At 46.5% G+C, this 25,855-nt stretch overlaps 1 protein-coding gene across 1 annotated transcript in view; it reads left to right on the forward strand.

Moving 5' to 3' along the window:
• RELL1 (RELT like 1) overlaps positions 1-25,855 on the forward strand; it is a 90,757-nt gene that overhangs the window by 25,886 nt on the left and 39,016 nt on the right. The gene's annotated exons all lie outside the window — the stretch shown is intronic.

The following is a 25,855-nucleotide window of genomic DNA, read 5'->3' on the forward strand; positions in this document are numbered from 1 at the left end:
CATCTGTATTCAAATCTGCATAAATAAACCTAGCAGCTAGTAACGTCTTTTCATCACCTGCTGAAGCGTGTGAAGAATTTGCATTCATTGCATAGAAAAGGAAATATAAAGTTCCGTGTTTACTCTAACTTCAGTACATATAAAAATGGTTCAAATACCTGTCATTGTCAAAGGCAAAATTTGTGCTGGTTTGAAGAAATTTTTTTTTTTTTTTGTGTAGTTGTAAAAAATGTTCCTGTTAAAGGGGAGTTCCACCCAAAAGTGGAAATTCCACTTATCTGTTTTGCCCCAACTGGGCCCCCACCTCCTTCCTCTGCCGCTGGGCCAATTAGAAAGTGCAGTAGCTGTTGACTTTTAATTTTTCGTGGGGTGGGGCTCCGCTTTTAAGGGTGTGTGTGTGTGTGTGTGTGTTTTTTTTTTTTTAACCCAAGCTGACCTTTTCCCCAGTAATGCTAATGATCTTCCAGAACATTGTTATGCTTCTTTCCCAAAGACTTTAAAGCAAACTGCGGCCCGGGGGCCGAATGCAGCCCTTTGCTTGCCTTTATCCGGCCCTTTGGGGCACTATTGACACCAACAATGGGGCATAATTCATGCTACTGACATCTCAACACCCCACTTTTTTTTTTCTTTTTATTCTTCACTTTTTACAGTACTTAAAAAATGCTACATAGGCTTTTTAATAATTTAATATTACAATATATTGTACAGGACGCCAGGGATGATGGGTATGTTTCCTGATTATTCAGCTTGTGGGCTCTTAACCTCTTCCATACAGGGCTTTTATACACACCTCCATACCGGGCCTATTCTGGCACTTCTCTCCTACATGTACAAATCATCATTTTTTTTGCTCGAAAATTACGCAGAACCCCCAAACATTATATATGTTTTTTTAGCAGACACCCTAGGGAATAAAATGACGGTCATTGAAACCTTTTATTCTGCACGGTATTTGCGCAATAATTTTTCAAACGCCTTTTTTTTGGAAAAAAATGGTTTCATGAATTCAAAAAATAACAAAACAGTAAAGTTAGCCCAATTTTTTTGTAAAATATGAAAGATTATGTTACACAGAGTAAATTGATACCTAACATGTCACGCTTTAAAATTGCGCACACTCGTGGAATGGCGCCAAACTTTGTTACTTAAAAATCTCCATAGGCAAAGCTTTGAAATTTTTTACAGGTTACCAGTTTAGATTTACAGAGGAGATCTAGTGCTAGAATTGTTGCTGGCACTCTAGCGCACGCGGCGATACCTCACATATGTGGTTTAAACGGCGTTTACATATGTCGGCTGGACTTGCGTGTGCGTTCGCTTCTGCGCGCAAGCTACTGGGGACAGGGGCGTTAAAAAAAAATTTTTTTTTTTTTTTTTTTTTTTTACATATTTATTTCTTTTTTTACACTTTTTTTTTTATTATCACTTTTATTCCTATTACAAGGAATGTAAACATCCCTTGTAATAGGCATGTGTGTGACAGGTACTCTTTATGGAGAGATGCGGGGTCAATAAGACCCCACATCTCTCCTCCAGGCCTGAAAGCATGAGATCGTGAAAAAAAATTCACAGATCTCATGTTTACCGTTGCTTAGCAGCCGCAATCGCGGCTTTGTTTACTTACGGGGACCCGGGCGTGACGTCATCACATCGCGCCCGGGTCCTCCGCCGGTCATAGAGATGACTGGTGACCATCTGGTCACCAGTCATCTCTATGCTTCCTGCGAGCGCCGTACGATTCGTTCTCCGGGCCCCCGATGGCACGGGAGAGCCCGGAGAAGCACCGGATGGCGGCGGGAGGGGGGGGGATGTCCCCTTCCGCCGCCTGTAAGAACGATCTAGCGGCGGAACCGCCGCTATGATCGTTCTTACGTTGTGCAGAATCGCCGGCACAAGAGAAGGATATCTGAATGATGCCTCTAGCTGCAGGCATCATTCAGATATCCCCCCCACAAAGCCCAGGACGTCATATGACGTCCACTCTGAACGGCAGAGGTTCTTTGTGGACGTCATTTTACTATGGGCCGGTAGGGAAGTGGTTAAAGAGGTAGTAAACCCTCTCTTATAAAACCCTGCAAGACAAAGGCATAATGAGCTAGTATGTATAGCATATTAGCTCATTATGAATTACTTACCTGAGAACGAAGCCCCCCGCAGCGGTTCTCGGACACGTCCTCCGTAGGGTGACCACGTGTCCCGGATTGCCCGGGACAGTCCCGCATTTTGCAGGTCTGTCCCGGGCACCTTTATTCCAGGACAATACAGTGTCCCGGAATGAAACTGACACAGCCACCCCCCAAGCCAAACTAATGCCCCCAAAAAAGGCCACCATATCACCGCTTTACCCACTGACAGTACTTGTCCTGGCCGGGAATGCCTAAAGGAGCACAGTCCCCGCCCCCTGCCTGTGATTGGAGAAATCATAAATCCCTCCTCTTGTGTCCAATCACTGCTGTTATTCGTTACAGCACAAGCTAATTTCTAGGAAAGGGGTTGTCCCTGAATGGTAGTTTGGAAATGTGGTCACCCTAGTCCTCCGTCGCCGCCATGATATCCGGAGTGACTTCTGGGTATCGTTGCTCCAGCGCTGTGACTGGCCGGAGCAGCGATGCCGTTAGTAGCGGCAAGCTCAGTGCGCTTGCACGCTGTTGACATCGGTGCTGTCTTTCTTGGAAATATCTCCTTAACCATGTATGTCAAGGAGATATTTCTTGGACCTACAGGTAAGCCTTAATCTAGGCTTACCTGTAGGTAAAAGTGGTGTGTAAGGCTCCTTTCACAATGGGGCGGTTTGCAGGTGCTATTGCGCTAAGTATAGCGCCTGCAAACCGACCCTAAACGGCAGCTTCTGTTTCTTCAGTGTGAAAGCCTTCACACTGGAGCGTTGCACTAGCAGGACCGCTCCAAAAGTCCTGCTAGAAACATCTTTGGAGCGGTGTGTTTACCGCTCCTTCTCATTGAAAGCAATGGGAAACCGCAGCTATACCACCGGCAATGCGGCTCTGCATTGGAAGGAGCGGTATACACGCCGCTCCTCTCACCGCTCCAAAGATGCTGCTGGCAGAAGATTTTTTTTCTCTCCCGCCAGCGCATCGCCTTAGTGTGAAAGCTCTCGGGCTTTCACATTTAGTATGCAGTGCAGGAGTTTTTCAGGCGGTATTTAGGTGCTATTTTTAGCGATGTACTGCCTGAAAAACTCCTCAGTGTGAAAGAGGTCTAAGAATGGCTACTCTCACCTCCAATCATGGACCCCTGTTTTACCAGGTGGTCAAATTAAGCAGAATTCACAGCATAGAAAGCCAGCAGGCAGGATACATGGATCAATTCCTCACTGGTCAGTGGCAAACGGACCATACATGAAAAAGACATCCAGATCTAAGTGCTCTCTGATGAGCTAAAACGTTTATTTAAAATTGTGTAAAACGGGCTACTCATATTAGCCAGGAAAGCAAACGGCAGAGTATATATGTGAACAGTCCTAAGATAGATCTTTCAAAGGATGGCAGTGAGCGACGTGTCTCCAGGCTCCTTCCCCCCCGTACGCGTTACGTTATTGCAACTTCCTCAGCGGGGTCCCAAAATAATGTCAAAAGTGTCCGATGTATCTGCCACAATGTCGCAGTCCCAATAAAATAAAATAAAAATGACATAAATCTATCCCCTATTTTGTAGACTATATCTTTTGCGCAAACCAATCAATATACACTTATTGCGTTATTTTTTGGGGGGGGGAAAAAACAAAAATGTTGAATACATATTGGCCTAAACGGAGATAAGTGTGTGTGTGTGTGTGTGTGTGTTTTTATATATATATATATATAAAATTTGGGGGTGGTATTTATTATAGCAAAAAGTAAAAAAAAAAGGCATTTTTCAAACTCGTCGCTCTTTTTTTTGTTTATACCACAAAAAATAAAAACCGCAGAGGTGATCGAATACCACCAAAAGAAACCTTGTTTTGTGGGGGGAAAAAAAGGATGTCAATTTTGTTTGGGTGCATGCCACACGAACGCGCCATTGTCAGCTAAAGCAACGCTGTACAGAATCGCAAAAAATGCTCTGGTCAGGAAGGGGGTAAATCCTTTCGGGGTTAACTTTCAGCGATCATGGTAAACGGTATAAATAGAGAGGGTAAATCTCCTTAACTGGGACACAGATTGCAATACGAACTGAAGTTCTTTTCCCTCTCCACTCTTTTCAAAGTTTAAAAAAAAAAAGTTTTGCCTTTGGTTACACATTAAGGTAAAAATCGTTTACAACCACTTTTAATTTTTTTTTGGTGTGGAACTGTTTACTATGCAGTCTAATCTTGTAGTGACACCCTGAACTCTGTATGCAGAAACTGTAGATATCATCAATATTTCTGCTGGGAACTGATAATGAGCTAATATGCTTGTTAGTTTTGTGTACTTTCTCTCTCTCTAATATTATATATATATATATATATATATATATATATATATATATATATATATATATATATATATATATATATATATATATATATATATATATATATATATATATATATATATATATATATATATATAATATTAGAGAGAGAGAAAGTACACAAAACTAACAAGCATATTAGCTCATTATCAGTTCCCAGCAGAAATATTGATGATATCTTTTTTTTTCCAGTATAGAAATATTAGAAACGGACATTTATGTATTTATTATTATATATTTATTTTTTTCTTCTCCTTAAAAGGACCTTCTGTCAAACCTGGGTCGTATGCTTATTAGAGCTGACCAAAAAAAAAAAAAAAAGAGCCATGCTGGGGGAAAAAAAAAAGTTTTTTTAAAAATATACACAAAATAAATGTTTAAAACACTGCAAAGGATACCCAAAGTACTGTGAGTGGTAGAAGAAAAGGCATCACAATTATTCACCATTTAAATGTTTCTCCCCCTTTGCTCTGATCCTCCCTGTATACATTTTGGTTAAATACTGTGGGGGTTTTTTTTTATGCAGATGGGAACAACATTCACACGGTCAGTTATTGTGACGCCTTTTCCACTACTTTAAAGCAGAGCTAAATTTTACCTTTTTCCTTCAACAGTTCATGTTCTTCACTAGCATCTTCTGCTGGGTGCCAGTCCTCAGCCGCCATCTTCATTGGCCAGTGAGGCTTCAGCCTTGTCCTGTGCGCACAGAGATTTCTCAAGATTTTCAGAAGATGATGACGACGACGTCTTCGCAATTTAAGTTTAGGACCATTATTCTGAATTTTTTTACACCGCTTTTCATAGATGGTGAACCTCTCTCTGCCCATCTCTACTGAGACACCATGGGGTTTATTTACTAAAGACAAATCCACTTTGCACTACAAGTGCACTTGGAATTGCAGTCGCTGTAGTTCTGAGGGGGATGTGCAAGGAAAATAAAAAACAGCATTTTCGATTGGATGTATGGTCGTCATATCCTGGGAGTCAGTGCGGATGCCGCTGTTCCATCATGTCCGATTGACTTCCTTCTCGGCGTATCATTACTATACGTATCATTACTATAGAGGAGTGTGGGGTGTAGCAAGATGGCGGTGACGGAAGTAACACCGTCTGTGTGTTTTCTGTGAGCTTCGTTGCCATCACAATGGCCCGGGAACCTCCGCCGCCCGTTGTGATGGCAATGTGGAAGTTTACGGCACTCCGCGCCGTATCAACTCAGCATGTGTGGGAACGAGCAGTGAATGCTGTTAACTCGGCATTCACTACATCTAGGAAGTTTATGCTTGTGGGCTTCACATGCCCACACGCAAGATGAAACCTGGCAGCAACACATTTTAAAAGTACGTTTTTTTTGGACGAAACCGGAAATCGGGGGATAGATTTTTCCCAAACAAGTGAGTGAGTTTTTTTTTTTTTTTAATATTGAATTGTCGATTGGACTTCCGCTTTAACTATACGTAAATATAGATGTATATATTCCATCTTGCTTTCACGCTGATCATTTTATTTTTTGCTTCTTTTTTTGGGCGTCTCCCTTGTGGAATATACTCCTTTAAAGCGGGAGTTCACCCGAAATTTTTTTTTTTAACATTGGATTCATGCTCATTTTGTCAAGGGGAATCGGGTAGTTTTTTTTAAAAACGAAGCAGTACTTACCGTTTTTAGAGAGCGATCTTCTCCGCCGCTTCCGGGTATGGTCTTCAGGACTGGGCCTTCCTATTAGATTGACAGGCTTCCGACGGTTGCATACATCGCGTCACGAGTAGCTGAAAGAAGCCAAACGTCGGTGCTGCTCTATACGGCGCCTGCGCACCGGCTACTTTCGGAAAATCATGACGCGATAGATGCGACCGTCAGAAGCCTGTCAATCAAATAGGAACGCCCAGTCCCGCAGCCCATACCCGGAAGCGGCGGAGAAGATCGCTATCTAAAACGGTAAGTACAGCTTCGTTTTAAAAAAAACTACCCGATTCCCCTTGACAAAATGAGCATCAATCTAATGTTAAAAATTAACATTTCCGGGTGAACCTCCACTTTAAATCCTGTCTAAGTAACAGATGGCCAGAAAATGATAAAAAATTCCCCATAACCCCATCCCACTCTATTCAAAATAAACAAGCATAATCTGGCATCTGGTTTTAAGCAGTAGTCTTATGTGAAATTTATGGATGTAAAAAAAAAAAAAAAAAAATCCTAATTTATTGAAATGTACTGATAAGGAGGAAGTAGGTGAAAATGTATTGTACCTTCAAGTGATGAATTTTACTCCATACAGGATGCATGCTTCATTCTGATTAATCAGCTGCTTGGAAAGGAAGTAGTCATTAGGTCAGGGCTATATGTGGCACATACTGGACGCCCTTTTCCTGTTATATGTGGTTGTTCCTGATGGTTCATTGACCTTCTAAGTGGGAACTTTATCTGGATCATATAGTATGTGAACAAGAAATTCAGTGAAAATATTACAGGAAGTTACTATTTGTGAAATCGGTACAATAACAAATTTCTCATGCATTCTTATAATTGGTGTTTAAGTATTTTTTTATTACCTTTTCAGCATGTCATGGCTGTATGGAATAAATAGGATCAATACTGATTTATTATTCCTTATTATGCTTTATTTTAGACTTTTTTTTTTTTTTTCTTGTAAAATCACAGATTGAAACGTATATAATCCACCTTTTACATAAATGGCCTGCAACCAGTCCTAATTGATGCGTGTTTGTGATGATGGGAATCTTTAGGCCCCTTTCACACGAACGGCCCGCAAAAATCCGCCTGTCGGTTTTTCAGGCGGATCCGAGCAGGCCACCCATTGACTTGGATTGAACAAAAAGATTGATTGCCCATGCAAGACAAATGGTGTGCCAACATCCCTGGTATAGATATAGAACAAAAAGTACCCCCCGGTACTATTGGAACTTTTTAGGCAACAGATATTATAAAAAAAATCAACTTTTATTTTATACAAAAGATAAAAAGTGGTGTACAAAATCACCAATAGAAATGAAAAGAACAGATATATATGACTGGTAGATTCCATTCAGTGGTCCAGGGCTTTCTTGAACCACTGAATGGAATCCGCCACAGTTGTATATATCTGTTCTTTTCACTTCTATCTGTGATATTGTACACCACTTTTTATCTTTTGTATATAATAAAAGTTTATATTTTTTATAATCTCTGTTGATCGTTCCAATAGTACCGGGGGGGACTTTTTGTTCTATACCCATTGTCCTGTATGGGCAGGCAGGTGTCCGCTGAGACCCGCCTGCCATCAGATCAGACAAGATCCGCTCAAAACAGACGGATGTCAATGCGTTCGCCATTCGTCCAGCGGATCGTATGAGAACACAGGCTATCCATTTTCATCTGATCTTGCCATAGAGGACAGAGGAGCTCTGACAAGACTGACCTGTCATCCTCTGGCTCAGCGGGGATCAACAGAGCGACCCCCGCTGAGCTAGCGGAGTCCGCTGAGCGGATCCACCCCGTGTGAAAGGGGTCTTATTGTCACTGTGTCACTTGGTTGAAAAACTAACAGCACAACACATACAAAAATAAGACCTTTCATAGTCTTCTGTCTTGTCAGCAGTTTCTCTCATATTTGCTCTGTTCAAAAGCTACGGCCACCTAAAGACGCATCACTTGCGGGAGTATCAGGCCTTCTCCCAGCCCATACACTGTGGTCCGGTTCTGTGCAGTGCGATTTGAGTCCATTCATTTTGTATGGGCTCAAATCGCACCGCACTTGACTGAAAGTATCTGGACTCTCCAGTAAAAGAAACTTGGTGCAACTCTTATCTAATGCTGGCCATACACTCCACAAAAAATCGTCCGAAAGTTCTTTCGTGAGTGCAAATGATAGTGCCATCATGTAATGGGCGATAAATCGTTCAGTGGACATAAAAAAAAAAAAAATGGTTCGTTTTTTTTTACATATACCTAGTGCAGAAAGTTCGGACGGGAAACACATTAACCTTCCGATTTATCGTTCGTTCGGCAGAAAATTTCCAAACTTTTCCTTCGTTTTTTCGGCTCAAAAACGTCCAAACGATTTTCGATTTTGTGCCCATTAACTGGCCGAAAAACGAAAGATCTTTCTTTACGACCGATTTTCAGCCGAATTTTCGTATAGTGTATGGCCAGCATAAGAGTCGGTTCACACTGGGGTGACCTGGAATCCGACTCCAAGTTGACCCAAGTCGCGGGGTCGAGAAAATTAATGGAAGTGAATGGAGCCGTCTTAAAGTGTAAGTAAACCCACCTATCATTTTCAGCCAAGGAAGCTGCCATCTTGGCCTATATTTAATCTTCAACTGCCATGGTGCTGCACATGTGATCAGTTATGACACCAGCCATTGGTTGGTTTGACTGTTTGGTTGAGAGCACAACCAATGGGACAGTTGGCAATCCCGGCATGCCGGAAATGTAACTGCTTTTTGAAACTGTTAAATCGATGGGTTTACTTCCGCTTTAATGTACTCTACTGAAGTCGTTTCGACTTCGGAAAAGGTTCCTGTACTACTTCAATCCGACTTCTAGGCGACTTGTAGGCAACTTGTACCCATTGATTTCAATGGATGTTGCCTCAGAAGTCGGATCACTGTCTTAACAGAAGCAACAATACAGGAAGAGAACATACATTTCTCAGGCAAACCCCTCCCTCCCACAGAGCTGATTGTTTGATTGGCCACTGGAAAGCCTCCTGTCCTGGAGGCGACTTGAAGTTGCCTTGTACTGTCCTGGAGGCGACTTGAAGTTGCCTTGTAAGTTGCCTGATTCATACTCAAGTCCTGTCCAAGTCATGCTAGAAGTCGTGTTGCCCCTGTGTGAATGGGCTTTAAAACCCTTATTTATAAACGGACATTTGAAGGCCAAGTTCTACTTTTCCTAAAAATAAATAGGTGAACTAGCTCACAGGACTCTTATCTATTATAATCAACTTCTCCTGCCGCCTTCCCCAGCTGGTGCAGCAGTCTGCACACTTGAACATTTTAGTACATAACCCCATCACATGGCATGCAACTGGGAGTCGTCATTGGTCAGCGCAGTCATATGACTGCACTGACCGCTGAGAATATCTGCTTTCCTCTGAGACACAGAAAAGCTTCTCATTGGTCAGTGAGGTCAGGTGGCTGTGCTCACCAATGATTCCTTCCCTTTGCATGCATTATGATGGTACACCACCTCATTGAGTGGGAAGTGGGAGGAGGTGATCATAACATATATGTGGGGGATTGGGGAGGGTGCTTTTTTTTTTTTTTTTCTTTTTTTTTTATATCTCTCTCTCTCTCTCTATATATGTATATCTATATCTATATCTATATCCTCTTGATAGAGGTTGCACAGATCACTGAATTTGCAGAACATTATGGGTTTTCTCCAGGAAGCGCTGTAGCGCTTTGCTTTCAGGCTGTTTCCCTCTAATTGAAACACTACATGGAGATCCACAGACAAGGGAGAGAGGAGGAATGTGTTTGTACTCCTAAGGGTTCTTTCACACGTGCGGACCGTTCGTCCGTTTTTTCATACGTCCGTTTACGGACTGCAATGCTTTCCAATGGGATAGCGTACGTTAGTGGATGAGCATCCGCTAACGTCCGTTAACATCCGTCTCCGTTAAGCTACGTTTTTTTTGAACGGAAGAAAACCCTATTTTCGTTTTTCATCAAAAAAAAAAAAAAAAAACGGATGAAAAAACGGATGAAAACGGATGACAACTGATGAAAAACGGATGTAAAACGGAGGACAACTGATGAAAAACGGATGTAAAACGGAGGACAACTGATGAAAAACGGATGTAAAACGGATGAAAAAACGGATCAACTGATGATAAAAAACTTTTTTTAAAAACGGTCCGCACGTGTGAAAGGACCCTAAAGCTGGCCATACACTGTTCCAATTTCAGACGGTTCCTGAGAACCAGGACAAGGACGCAGTGCGTCGTGTCTTACTAATGTTGCTTTTGTCTAAAGTCTTTTGCTCTGAGCCGTCAATCCCTCAGCTGGATCCTCCCGCCAGGATCACTGCACAGTCCAATCTATGGGCGGGTCTAAGGTGCATAGCACCATTTTTCTTGCTGGATGTACAAGGATTGAGTTACTATAACTGGAGGGTGTAAAATCTGGTGCATAGAAACAGAAACCGTTTTTTTTTTTTTATCAAGTTAGAAGCTGATTGGCTACCGTGCACCAGATTTTGCACTTTTCAGTTTTAGTAAATAAACCACATTACATCCTTTTCTGTGTGTACTAGATGGACACCTCCATTCAGTACTACTCCTGCCCAGGTATTTGACTAACTTTTCTTTGCAGTATAAGTGCTTTTTGCAGATTTGTACTACAGTCCATTTAACATGGTTTCCTATGAAACACGTTCTGTGGTGCAAATCTGCAAAATGCTAAAAGCACTAAAAATGCAAAGGTGTGAATCCAGCCTTATTGGCTCCCTTTTTGGAGGCATTAATTTTATTTTATGGGGGTGCAGGATGGAAACACTGCTGTGTGTTTCGAAATGTTGTTCCCAGTTATACCATTTTATTTTAAGTATGTTCTGTTCTCTTAATCTGGAATTTGTAAACGATTACACAGGAATGTAATTTAAAACTGGTTTTGGGTAAACCAACCTTTAATGTGTATTTATAGACCGTCTTAATTGCAGTTTGTTATATTTATGTTCTATTTTGGGCTACAAGCAGGCTTACTGATGACAGTTGGTTTTCTGAACAGTCAGCTTTGTCTGAGGAAAATACCATGGATACTCAAAGCTTGCATAGCTTTCATTTTGTTATGCTTCGGAAGCCCTTACATACTTGTCAGTAAATTTCTCTCCAAAAATCCCTTTATTCTTGCTGTTTTTTTTTTTTTCCTTATCTTTTTGTTTATTTTTTGGGGAGGTTAGCAACACTTGTATAGTGTAAATAAATTGCATCATTGACATCACTGCAACCTCGTGGATCCTTCCACATTAATGTCTTCCCTGTCTTTATGACCTTGTGGTTTATTACGTAATACTGTAGTAAAGTTTCTGATGTGGTTGATGCTGTTTCTTGCTTATATGTGTTCTGCAGAAGAGATACCGTATTTAGATACCGTATTTATCGGCGTATAACACGCACTTTTTTCCCCTTAAAATCAATAGGCCGCTGACAAAGACAGGATCGGCGTATAACACGCAGCGCGTTATACGCAGATCCTGTCTTTGTCAGCTGTCTCAGAGCGCCGCAGACAAAGACCGAGCCGAGTGTACTGGGCACTCGGCTAGGCGCCGCCCGCAGCCACGCGAGAGGAGCCGAACACACCGGAAATCCGGCTCTGCACAGCTCGACCGAGGCGCCAAACTCAAACAGACTGACGCCAGACAAGGCCGCCGGGCAAGACAGCAGACGGACACCGACAAGGCTGGACGAACCCCGCGCAAGGCCGCAGACGGACGCCGGGCAAGACATCCAAAATGTACGTTTTTTTTTCCTTAAACTTCCCTTCTAAACTTGGGGTGCGCGTTATACGTCGGCGCGCGCTATACCCTGATAAATAGGGTAACTTCCAGCAAATAGCGTGTTTCCTCTCAAGTTTGACTTGCCTGTTTGTCCCAATTGCCCTAAAGATAAGAAATTCAAAGGTAATCTTACTGGTTTCCATAAAGAGTTTTGCCAACCTCAAACTTTGATTTAGGGCTCAGTGGGGAAAAATGTAGACTATTAGAAGGTTGCTAAATAATAATTCCAAAAAAGTAATATATATATATATAACATTTTTATTGTTTTGGAACAATGACAAGCTAACGGTTAAAGAGGAACTTCCCTACAGCGCCGGTTTTCCCCCTCCCTCTTAACCTTTTTTGGCTGGTGTATTGCACAATTCACATATGCACATTGTCGGGGAATGCCTGAAGATGTAAAAGATGTCAAGATGTAAAAATGTAAACTTCGAACTACAGAGATGGCATGATTTCAAAATCAAATATTAATGATATTCATAATTTCCAAACTTTAAACTATTATTTGGTTATGGTAACATTATAACACACACACACACGTGTGTGTGTGTGTATATATATATATATATATATATATATATATATATATATATATATATAATATATACAGGATTTATATAGCGCCAACAGTTTGCGCAGGCTTTACAATATCAGGGAAGACAGTACAGTCACTAGGGGTACAACGGATCGTCATTGATCCGAACGGGTCAACGTCTGTGGATCGGCACACCCCGCGATCCGCAGATGGAGCCCATAGGAAAGGCCGCGGCTTCGGCCTAGCTTCGGAGCAACGGCCATCTTGGTACACGCAGTGGGCTAGGTGAGCTTCCCAGAGCGGCGCTGACTGGGGAGATGCGGACATTACAGTGGGGGAGAGATGCGGACATTACAGTGGGGGAGAGATGCAGACATTATCGTGGGGACTATATATGGTGGTGATCTGAAAAATAAACCGATCTGTGGCTCTGATCTGAGGAACGATCCGAACCGTGAGTTTTTTGATCCGCTGCACCCCTAACAGTCACAAATACAGGGGGGATCAGAGGGCCCTGCTCGTTGGAGCTTACAGTCTAAAAGATATATATTAGTGTGTGTGTGTATGTGTGTATATATATCGAAATTGATTCCAGTTAAACAAACCTATGATCATAATAACCCTTTTAGTCTTTTTTTTTTTTTTTTTCAAATAATATTTTATCCTCTATACACTTACCGGCCACTTTATTAGGTACACCTTGTTATTACTGGGTTGGACCCTACTTTTTTTTTCACAACTGCCTTAATTCTTTGTTTTACACAAGATACAGCGTCTGCACGCTGCGGGAGCTCGCTCGCTCATGGGTCTCATGGGGCCTAGGTAAACAAGGCAGATCCCCGTTCTGACAGGACAATACTGGGATCGGCTGTTCCTAGTGATCTGGAACAGCGATCTCTGTGTTTTCTGCCCGATGGGTCCCACGACTTCTAATGCCTGTTAAAAGATGCACATAACGCATGCCATCCAGGGACAATCTGCAGCTGTTTACAAGAGATCTAGGGAACTTTTGTGCCAGTTTTGTGACCCTGGATGAAGCTTGGGTCCACCACTTTCAACCTAAGAACAAATCTCAGTCAAAACAGTGGAAACGCTCCTCCCCTCCTACAGTAGGTGCACGCGATATTGTGTCAATCTCGCTCCCTTTCTCGGCGAGATTGACCACCTACGAGCCCCATCGCGGGAGCCAGCGCCGAGCTGGCTTGCCGCGATGGAGACAGAGCCGTCATAGAAGCGACGGGAGATCCGACTTGGATTCCCGCCAATTCTACACGTGTGCGGCGTTTGTTATGAATCCTGAGGGGGAAGTCCCCGCCGGATTTTAAATAAAAATCCGGCATGGGTTCCCCCCTCAGGAGCATACCGGGCCCTTAGGTCTGTTATGGGTTGTAAGGAGAGCCCCCCTACGGCGTAGGAGGTCCCCCTACAATCCATACCAGACCCGTATCCAAAGCACGCTACCCGGCCGGCCAGGAAGGGAGTGGGGACGAGCTAACGCCCCCCCCCTCCTGAGCCGTACCAGGCTGCATGCCCTCAACATGGGGGGGTTGGGTGCTCTGGGGCAGGGGGGGGGGAGTACTGCGGCCCCCCCACCTCAGAGCACCCTGTCCCCATGTTGATGAGGACAGGGCCCCTTCCCGACAACCCTGGCCGTTGGTTGTCGGGGTATGCGGGCGGGAGGCTTATCGGAATCTGGGAGCCCCCTTTAATAAGGGGGCCCCCAGATACCGGCCCCCCACCCTAAGTGAATGGATATGGGGTACATCGTACCCATAACCATTCACCTGTAGGAAAAATGTCAAAGTTAATAAACACACCACACAAGGGTTTTTAAAATTTATTTTTCTGCTCCGGAGGCTCCCCCTGTCTTCTTTATTAGCTCTTTTACCAGGGGGAGCTTCTTCTTTGACGTCTTCGGGTGGGTGGGGGCCGCCGTCTGGTTCTCTTCCACCGCCGGGGGGGGGGTCGCTTTTAAAAAAGCCCCCACCCCCCGGCGGGTTTCCTCCGGCGTCTTCGGCGGGGGGGCTTCTTCTTCCGCTATCCCGACGGGTCTTCTCCGCTATCCGGGGGGTCTTCTCAACTCTCCGGGGGTCTCCTTCTATGTTCGCCGCTCTCCGCTGTTGACTCGGCGCACCCCGGTTCTTCCTCTCGCTGTCCGGTGCCTTCTTCTTCCGTGCTGTACGTCTTCTTCTCCTTCCGTGCTGTGAGTTCTTCTTCTTCTTCCGTGCTGTTTATATAGACCTCACAATCCCATCATGCTCTGGTACCTACCCATGTGATACCTACCCACGTGGGTAGGTATCACATGGGTAGGTACCAGAGCATGATGGGATTGTGAGGTCTATATAAATCCGATGCAAGCCGCGCCCCCGTCATTGCAGCGAGGAAAGGCGACGTGTCAACATCGGGAGAAGGAGAGAAGTGAAGAACATGACGTCACAGCACGGAAGAAGAACTCACAGCACGGAAGGAGAAGAAGACGTACAGCACGGAAGAAGAAGGCACCGGACAGCGAGAGGAAGAACCGGGGTGCGCCGAGTCAACAGCGGAGAGCGGCGAACATAGAAGGAGACCCCCGGAGAGTTGAGAAGACCCCCCGGATAGCGGAGAAGACCCGTCGGGATAGCGGAAGAAGAAGCCCCCCCGCCGGTGGAAACCCGCCGGGGGGTGGGGGCTTTTTTAAAAGCGACCCCCCCCCCCCCCCGGCGGTGGAAGAGAACCAGACGGCGGCCCCCACCCACCCGAAGACGTCAAAGAAGAAGCTCCCCCTGGTAAAAGGGCTAATAAAGAAGACAGGGGGAGCCTCCGGAGCAGAAAAATAAATTATTTTAAAAACCCTTGTGTGGTGTGTTTATTAACTTTGACATTTTTCCTACAGGTGAATGGTTATGGGTACGATGTACCCCATATCCATTCACTTAGGGTGGGGGGCCGGTATCTGGGGGCCCCCTTATTAAAGGGGGCTCCCAGATTCCGATAAGCCTCCCGCCCGCATACCCCGACAACCAACGGCCAGGGTTGTCGGGTAGGGGCCCTGTCCTCATCAACATGGGGACAGGGTGCTCTGAGGTGGGGGGGCCGCAGTACTCCCCCCCCCCCTGCCCCAGAGCACCCAACCCCCCCATGTTGAGGGCATGCAGCCTGGTACGGCTCAGGAGGGAGGGGGGGCGCTCGCTCGTCCCCACTCCCTTCCTGGCCGGCCGGGTAGCGTGCTTTGGATACGGGTCTGGTATGGATTGTAGGGGGACCTCCTACGCCGTTTTTTTCGGCGTAGGGGGGCTCTCCTTACAACCCATAACAGACCTAAGGGCCCGGTATGCTCCTGAGGGGGGAACCCATGCCGGATTTTTATTTAAAATCCGGCGGGGACTTCCCCCTCAGGATTCATAACAAACGCCGCACACGTGTAGAATTGGCGGGAATCCAAGTCGGATCTCCCGTCGCTTCTATGACGCGCTTGCTGGGATGTGCTGTCACTATTCCAGTGAGTGCGAGATCTCGGCACCATGTCGCCGAGAATCAGCGCGATGCTGTCGTGCTAAAAACACAATATCACAAACACCTACTGTATGCTAAAGAAGGCTTGAGCGTTCCATGAGCAGGCAAAGTGATGGCAACAGTCTTCTGGCACTCTGTGGGTGTGCTGCTCGATGATTGCCTTCACAAAGGACAGACGACTATCACGAGGGACTACTATGCAGGGCCGGACTGGCCTACCGGGATAGCGGGAAAATTCCCGGGAGGCCGCCTGCTGTCAGTCAAAATTAATCAGCTGTGGGCCACGGCGGCGGCCGCCGGCCACCATCGCGGCCGCACTTTTCAATTATGCAGGGGTGGAGACGCCTGCCCTATGCCAGGCAGTCACTCCAGTGTCATGCGTGTGTCACAAATGTCAGAAATATAAAGCAGCGGCGGGCCGGCCACCGGCGGGTAGCGGCCGCAATGCTCGCCGCCGCACTTTCCTTCCCATCTAACCCGGCGCTGTGTGGACTCAATGGACTGGAGCGATCATGTGACTGAGGGAGGGGAGGAGCCGAAGGGAAGAAGGACTGAACGTCAGATCAGTTCCATCGTCCTGTGCGGCGCCAGCACCGCCCACTATTTCTCCTGCAGGGTCACATGGCAGAGGAGGCAGAGAGGAGAAGACATTAACGGTGTAGCATGGAGATCTGTAGCTCATGAAGATGGGTATCCCTGCCATCAACTGGAGCACAAGGTGAACAAATATATTTTAATGAAATCCTGACCTGTATACTGTATCTCTCTCTCACCATATAACGGTGCACCCCCCCCCCCCCGGGCCCCCCCTCCTCTCTCTGTCACCTACCTTTGCTGCCCCTGAAAATTGTAAACTGTATAATAATCTCAGAGAGAGGGGAGGGGGGGGGGAGTGCACCGTGCAATGGTGTGAGAGAGAGAGATTATACAGATTACAATTTGCAGGGGCAGAAAAGGTAGGTGACAGAGGGGGGGGGGGGGGGTTGCATGGTGCACCCCCCTTTCTCTGTCACCTTTGCTGCCCCTGCAAATTGTAATCTGGACTGTATAACCTCTCTCTCACCATTCCGTGGTCAACCCCCCCCCCCCCTCTCTGCACCTACCTTTTTAAATGCAAAAAAAAAAAAAAAGTGTAATTTGAAAAAATAAAAAACAATAATCTGCCTGCGCTTAGGACCGTGATTTGGGCTGCTGCCCCCCTGGAAACCCAACCCCTAAGGCCTCATTCACACGAGGCGGACTCCGTCGCTACGGAGTCCGCCTGCTCCTGTCAGCTTAGCGGCAGATCAGTCCGCAGATCTCCGCTGGATGACAAGCTCCTCTCTGCTCACTGAGCGGGGAGGGGCTTGTCGGGCACCGCTGTCTTCTATGGAGCGATCTGATGAAAACGGACAGCATGTCCGTTTTCATCAAATCTTACCCAATCCGATCCGCATGGACGGATGGGGACGTGGCCCCCTATATGTCTGTTTTTAGCGTATCGATTAGGGTCGGATGTCAGCGGACATGTCTCCGCTGACATCCGACGCTCCATAGAGATTGCATGGAGCCGCCGTTCAGGTCCGCCGTCAAAACTGACATGCGGACCCGAACGGTCCGTCCGTGTGAATGAGGTCTTAAAGGGGTAGGTGAACGTGATAGAAAATGTGTGAAGATTGGGGTGATGGCGCTGCCTGTGCCTTATCCCTTTATACCAGGGGTATTGAATTACAATTCGCCGAGGTCCGGTCAGTAACATTTTCTTCTAGCAGAGGTCTGAATATCATGTCGGACCTCTGTTGCTGCAGCACAATGCAGCTTGGTGCGGTGCAATTTTTTTTTTTAAAAAAAGGTCAAGGACTTCTTTCTCTCTGTTTCTTGTGGGTAGTGCAGCCCATTAAAATAGGCTAATCCACCCACAACGTGTGCACCTAATGCACATGCACAGATCTTAACCCATTATTATATCAGCGTCCTTAGTCCCCAGTGCACATCACAGTCCTTAACCCCCTTCACATCAAGATCCCCTCTTAAAGAGTGTCCTCAGCTCCCCCTTTACATCACCCCAGGCCCGTCGGAACAAGAGAGGCAAAGGAGGCAATTGCTTGGGGCCTCGAGCTGGCCAGGGGCCCCAGCATCCAGCGGCACAGGCAGCAGGATTTTTGTATCTTTAATGGGGATAATAACACTGACCGAGCCGATACCAAAAACCGATACATTCGGCGCTTTACTTTCAGCTCTCAGCAGGAATTCCCTGCTAACAGCTGAAAACTAAAGAAAAAAATGCTGGCGATCATTGGTTGTCAAGGAATGGGGCCGCCGCTTCCTTGACAACCAATCAGATGTCCTTTCCTCCCCACCTCCTCCTCCCCTCTCGTCAGCTATCACCATGCGGTCAAGGGCGGCAAGTTGCTCTGTAGGAAAATTGTGTGGGGAGCAGCGTAACGTGGGCAGCCGATGGACCCGTGCTGTCCCTCCCTGGGTCCGATGCCTCAGCAAGCTGCGGTAGTCGGGACACTACTGACAGCGCCGACTCTTGCACAGAACAGTGAGGGGGATCGCTGACACGTGCAGAGAACCGGAGGACCTGCGGGCGGAGGTAGCGGGACTCGGAAGCCCTGAAAGAAGTACACGCACGGTGAGTAGATGGCTGTGTGATAGAGGCGGAGGCTGGGCGGGACTATAGGAGGACTACAATCTCCAGCATGTCTATGTGCGGCTGGAGGTGAAACTATGGTGAGACCACATGTGAGTGTCTGGATGGCAGGGGGAGGAGCTCAGAACACCCTGCTATTTTTTGAGGGGGCAAACTGCTGGCAATTGATAGGCACAGTGGTGACAATTAATGGCATGGCACATAGGCGAAAATTAATGGCACAGTGGCTGTGTTTTATGACATGGCACAGTGGCGACAATTGATGGCATGGCACAGTGGCGACAATTGATGGCATGGCACAGTGGCGACAATTGATGGCATGGCACAGTGGCGACAATTGATGGCATGGCACAGTGGCGACAATTGATGGCATGGCACAGTGGCGACAATTGATGGCATGGCACAGTGGCGACAATTGATGGCATGGCACATTGGCGACAATTGATGGCATGGTAAAGAAAATGGAAAGAAATCTATGGTAATTGTTTTGTATATATTACCCGATTCAAAAAAGAAGCAATTAGACCCCTTTCACACTGGAGCGTATTGCAGGCGCTATAAGATTAAGGGCGGTTTGCAGGCGCTATTTTTAATCTTATAGCGCCTGCAATACACTCCAGTGTGAAAGGGGTCTAATTGCTTCTTTTTTGAATCGGGTAATATATACAAAACAATTACCATAGATTTCTTTCCATTTTCTTTACCATGCCATTTCCATCTAAGAGTCCTTTCACACTGAGCCGCTCATAGCGTCGGCGGTAAAACTCTGCTATTTTTACTGCCAACGCTATGGGCGGATTTGCTAGCGCCCGAGGAAGGGCTGCAGCAGCGCATTGCCAGCGGTATAGCTGCGCTGTCCCATTGATTTCAATGGGCAGCAGCGGTAGAGGAGCGGTAAATACACCGCTCCTTCTCCGCTCCAAAGATGTGGCTAGCAGGACTTTTTTTTTACCGTCCTGCTGGCGCAATTCTCCAGTGTGAAAGCCCGAGGGCTTTCACACTGGAGACAATTGAGCAGATTCTTAAAAATAGCGCCTGCAAACCGCCCTTAAGAAGCTGCTCAATTGTCTCCAGTGTGAAAGCCCTCAGGCTTTCACACTGGAGAATTGCGCCAGCAGGACGGTAAAAAAAGTCCTGCTAGCCGCATTTTTGGAGTGGAGAAGGGGCGGTGTATTTACCGCTCCTTCACCGCTGCTGCCCATTGAAATCAATGGGACAGCGCAGCTATACCGCTGGCAATGCGCTGCTGTAGCAGCGCATTGCGGGTGGTTTTAACCCTTCCTCGGGCACTAGCAAATCCGCCCAAAACTGAAAAATGTTAGTGTGTGTGTTTTAAGTATGTTGGATTTCGTTATTGTGCACTTTAATGTATACTTGATTTTATGGTACAGTGGTGTTTTTTGAAAATGATAACATTTTATGCACATTATATACAACAGCAGTATTTGCACTGTAAACCTTCATTTTTTATATAAAGTGTGGGTGAACTTACACTGTATCGCTATGCTGTGGTTCTTGTAGGCTTTGTGTGCGTGCATGGGGGGGGGGGGCCTCCATGTCCATTTTGCTTGGGGCCCCCAAATTCCTTCAAACGGCCCTGCATCACCCCCTCCACTCTTTCCACAGTAATGTTCTCACACTCCCTTAACATCAACCCCCATTACCAGTACTGTCCTCTGCCCCTATTTATATCATAACCCCACATTACAGTCCTCAGTCCTCAGCCCCTCCACATCACTGTCCTCGGTCCCTCACATCACAGTCCTCAGCCTACCCCCCACATTACATTCCCAGCCTCCACTTTAATATCCTTAGCCCCCCCTCACATGACAGTTCTTGGTCACCCCAATTTAACTTCTTCAGGCCCCTCCACATTACAGTCCTCAGCTTCCCCCACATTACAGTCCTCAGCTTCCCCCACATTACAGTCCTCAGCTCCCCCCACATTACAGTCCTCCGCTCCCCCCACATTACAGTCCTCAGCTCCCCCCACATTACAGTCCTCAGCTCCCCCCACATTACAGTCCTCAGCTCCCCCCACATTACAGTCCTCAGCTCCCCCCACATCACTGTCCTCAGTCCCCCCACATCACTGTCCTTCTTGGTCACCCCAATTTAACTTCTTCAAGCCCCCCCACATTACAGTCCTCAGCTCCCCCACATTACAGTCCTCAGCTCCCCCCACATTACAGTCCTCAGCTCCCCCCACATTACAGTCCTCAGCTCCCCCCACATTATAGTCCTCAGCTCCCCCCACATTATAGTCCTCAGCTCCCCCCACATTATAGTCCTCAGCTCCCCCCACATTACAGTCCTCAGCTCCCCCCACATTACAGTCCTCAGCTCCCCCCACATTACAGTCCTCAGCTCCCCCCACATTACAGTCCTCAGCTCCCCCCACATTACAGTCCTCAGCTCCCCCCACATTACAGTCCTCAGCTCCCCCCACATTACAGTCCTCAGCTCCCCCCACATCACTGTCCTCAGTCCCCCCACATCACTGTCCTTCTTGGTCACCCCAATTTAACTTCTTCAAGCCCCCCCACATTACAGTCCTCAGCTCCCCCACATTACAGTCCTCAGCTCCCCCCACATTACAGTCCTCAGCTCCCCCCACATTACAGTCCTCAGCTCCCCCCACATTATAGTCCTCAGCTCCCCCCACATTATAGTCCTCAGCTCCCCCCACATTATAGTCCTCAGCTCCCCCCACATTACAGTCCTCAGCTCCCCCCACATTACAGTCCTCAGCTCCCCCCACATTACAGTCCTCAGCTCCCCCCACATTACAGTCCTCAGCTCCCCCCACATTACAGTCCTCAGCTCCCCCCACATTACAGTCCTCAGCTCCCCCCACATTACAGTCCTCAGCTCCCCCCACATTACAGTCCTCAGCTCCCCCCACATTACAGTCCTCAGCTCCCCCCACATTACAGTCCTCAGCTCCCCCCACATTACAGTCCTCAGCTCCCCCCACATCACTGTCCTCAGTCCCCCCACATCACTGTCCTTCTTGGTCACCCCAATTTAACTTCTTCAAGCCCCCCCACATTACAGTCCTCAGCTCCCCCCACATTACAGTCCTCAGCTCCCCCCACATTACAGTCCTCAGCTCCCCCCACATTATAGTCCTCAGCTCCCCCCACATTATAGTCCTCAGCTCCCCCCACATTACAGTCCTCAGCTCCCCCCACATTACAGTCCTCAGCTCCCCCCACATTACAGTCCTCAGCTCCCCCCACATTACAGTCCTCAGCTCCCCCCACATTACAGTCCTCAGCTCCCCCCACATTACAGTCCTCAGCTCCCCCCACATTACAGTCCTCAGCTCCCCCCACATCACTGTCCTCAGTCCCCCCACATCACTGTCCTCGGTCCCCCCACATCACTGTCCTTCTTGGTCACCCCAATTTAACTTCTTCAAGCCCCCCACATTACAGTCCTCAGTCCCCCCACCTTACAGTGCTCAGCTCCCCCCACATTAGTCTCAGTCCCCCCACACTCCAGTCCTCAGCCCCCCCCCCACACCCCAGCCCTTAGTCCCCCCCCACACTCCAGTCCTCAGCCCCCCCCCACACTCCAATCCTCAGTCCCCCCCCCCCACACTTCAGTGCTCAGCTCCCCCTCTTTGATGTCCTTAGCCCCTTTCCCCACATCACTGCAATCCTGAGGCTCGGAATCCTCCCCCCACATTCAGATGTTAGCTCTTTACTTCACCCCCTCACTGTCCTACCTTACACAGATAGATCGGAGGGAGGCACAGCATGTCTGGATAGGGACAGGAGAGGAGTTGCAGGGAGGGAGGCGGGACAGTTCTGGATGGAGGGCCGAGGTAACAAACAGGTGATTGGCTGCTAGGATGAAGGACAGTCCTAGCAGCCAATCGCCTGTTTGATAACCTCGGGCAGCTCCGCCCTCCACCCAGAATTGTTCCGCCTCCCGCTGTCGGCTCTGTGAGGATTACAGAGCGATGGCAGGAGGAAGAAAAGTCTCCTACATGGCAGTACCGAATCGGTCCGAATGGCAGAGTGCCGCGGGCCGCAGGTGGCCCGCGGTCCGCCATTTAGTGATGCCCGCTTTATACCATAAAGGGTGAGAAAAGGACCCAAATATAGGATCCAATAAGGTGAGCTGCAAATAAGTGCACTAAATATAATAGAATATGTGAAAAAATTCAATATATGAGCTTCCACAACAGCTGGCAGTGGTAACCTTGGCTAGATGTGTAAGCCTCCACATTAATCAACAGTGAGAAAATAAAACTGTTAGTGTGGGCCTGTGCCAGCTTATTAACAAATGCTATGTGCAGGTGAGAATCAAAATAATCATACAGTGAATGAAAGTATATAGTCTAATTGCAGCCTCAGGCTTATGGATGCAGGTTCTTGCAGTGAGGAAAGGTGTTCCTATACAGCTGATACAGCATTCGCAGTGGTCACGGTGCTCCCCCACAAGGGTCCCCACTCACCAGATCCAACTCCCCGCCAGGGGTACACAGCATGTAGTATAGGCTTCCCAGTTTACCGCTATACCTACATATACCTACTACTTTCATATCTGTCTTCTATCTATCTATCTATATATATATATATATATATATATATATATATATATATATATATATATATATATATATATATATATATATATATATATATATATATATATATATATATATATATATATATATATATATAATACATTCTTCAAATGTGCTTTAAAATGTATGGTTTTCCCTTTCATGAACAAGAAAATAATGACGTTTGCTGTTGGGCTGGTATAAAAATGCTATGGGGCTGGTATGAATTTTTTTCCAGGGCTGGATTTTATTCCCAGTCCGGCCCTGCTACTATGCAACCTTACTTTGTTTTCTGTGATGTCAATCAAGGTGAAAAAGATGTGGTATGCTCTGAAAGGGAGCCTTGTTCTATCGGCACAATGTGTCTCCATTCCGATTTTGCTGTGGTGATGGCTGCCATCCATTCCCGAGGTTTTTCTCAGGTTACGCATCCACCATAATCGCCAGATCTTGCACCATTCTTGTACCACTGAAAAAAGGATAGATCTACTGCCATGACGAAATTTTTGGATGATAAAACATCAGATGATCAAGCTTGGGGATCCGAGCACTGGAGCAGGTTGGGCTAAGCGTGTGGACATTGGAGAGGAGTACGTAGAAAAATATTACTTCCTTGACATCCGACACTTTTTCTTCTAACTCGTGCAGTGAACTTTTGGGGTGCTATATATAATATATATCTCTATCTCTCTCTACACACAATACTATATCTATTATTGTGTGTAGACAGATAGATATTGGCCCAGATTCAAGAAGCTATTGCGCCCGCGCAACCATAGGTAGCGAATGCCCCTGATTCAGGAACATCGCTACGCGGACTGCAGCCTAGGATATGACAGGCATAAGCCTCCTTATGCCTTCATATCTCAGGCTGCATTCTTGCGTTGTCCGCTAGGGGGCGCGGCCATTGTGATCGGCGTATAGTATGCAAATTGCATACTACCACCGATTCACAAAAGTTGCGCGGGCCCTGCGCACGCAAGGTACGGAGTTTCCGTACGGCGACTTTAGCGCAAGGTTGCTCCTGCTGTAGCAGGGGCAGCCAATGCTAAAGTATAGCCGCCCTTCCCGCTCGTGAAATTTAAATTTCACGTCGTTTACGTAAGTTCACTTAGAAGCAAATGACGTCCTTGCGACGTCATTTGCCGCAATGCACGTCGGGAAAGTTTCCCGACGGAGCATGCGCTGTTCGCTCGGCGCGGGAGCCCCCCCTGGCGGGATCATTTACATTAGGCACCCTTACGCCCGGCTATTTAGCATAGCGCCCGCGCAATTTACGGAGCTACTGCTCCGTGAATCGCGGGCATATCAAAATATTTGCGTGGGCGCAGAGCAAAAATCGTTGCCCTTTGCCCACGCAAATATTGCGTGGATCTACCTGAATCTGGGCCACTGTGTGTGTGTGTGTGTGTGTGTGTGTGTGTGTGTATATATATATATATATATAATTATTGTGTTTGTGTGAGCTTTTCTATATTAACATATCATGGCTTTCCGTATTGAAGGTATAACGGACACAATGTCCTCCCCCTTCTTCCTTTTTTGTTTTTTATTTTTTTTTTCCAATGGGAATTCCCACGCATACCTACAAATCTAGGCGACAATTTAGCTTGACATCCTGTATGTGTATTGCTACATGGCATCCGAATGTTTCCTTTCCTTGTGGGTCTCTGTTGTCATGTTTTTGTCAGTGATTGTTTGGTAGCCACACCCTATGTACTCACTGTAGTATAGATGTGGAAGCCATTGTCATTGTGAAGCTGCAGCACAATTCTGGCCACCAATACCATATTTTGCTTTTTATTTTGTTGATACTAATACATTTTATTTTTAGATTACACTCTAGTATTATCCGTTTGTTACCAATAGTAACCCCTTGTTTCCCTGGTGCTCTATAATGGGGCTTTTCTCCTGCGTATTGAAGGTAATCCTGGACACCTCAGACTTCCATCTAAGAACAGGACACGGGCAACAAATGTATTCATTGCATCGATTTAGAAATCTAAAGGCAGTAAAATATGGATGTGTTTCTAGACTATCATTCTGCTTAACAATCTAATGCTGTCTTTAATAACGATGGTATAATTGGGCTTCCAGGATGTTCAGTCAAGGAGCCAGAAAAAGCAAGCACTCCTATGAAGTCTAAAAAAAGCGCTGCTATACCGCCTGAAAAACTCATGCACTGCATACTCAATGTGAAAGCCCGAGGACTTTCACACTGAGGCGATGCGCTGGCGGGAGAGAAAAAAATTAAAACAATGGGAAACCGCGGTAATACCTGCGCATTGCGGGCGGTATTAACCCTTTATCGGCAGCTAGCGGGGGTTAATACTGCACCGCTAGCGGTCGAATCCCGCGGCAAATCCGACGGTATAGCGCCGCTATACCGCTAACGTGCCTCCCGCCCCATTGTGAAAGGGGCCTAAGGAAGGCTAGAAAAAAATGTGAGGTTTGTATTTTGGTGTGCCCTATTACAAATTTTCCCACATTTCCTGTCTGATAAAAAGCCTTGTCATCAAAAGTAAAGGGAAAAAGCTTTGGTTTATAATCCATTATATTATTGTAATGGATATGATCCTGAATACAGGATCTACTAACTTCATGTATCAAGCTTATGAATTTTCTCCTCGTTTTTATATAAGAAATGTATGAT

The sequence above is a fragment of the Rana temporaria genome, chromosome 1, assembly GCF_905171775.1.
Source record: "Rana temporaria chromosome 1, aRanTem1.1, whole genome shotgun sequence".
Taxonomy (NCBI): domain Eukaryota; kingdom Metazoa; phylum Chordata; class Amphibia; order Anura; family Ranidae; genus Rana; species Rana temporaria.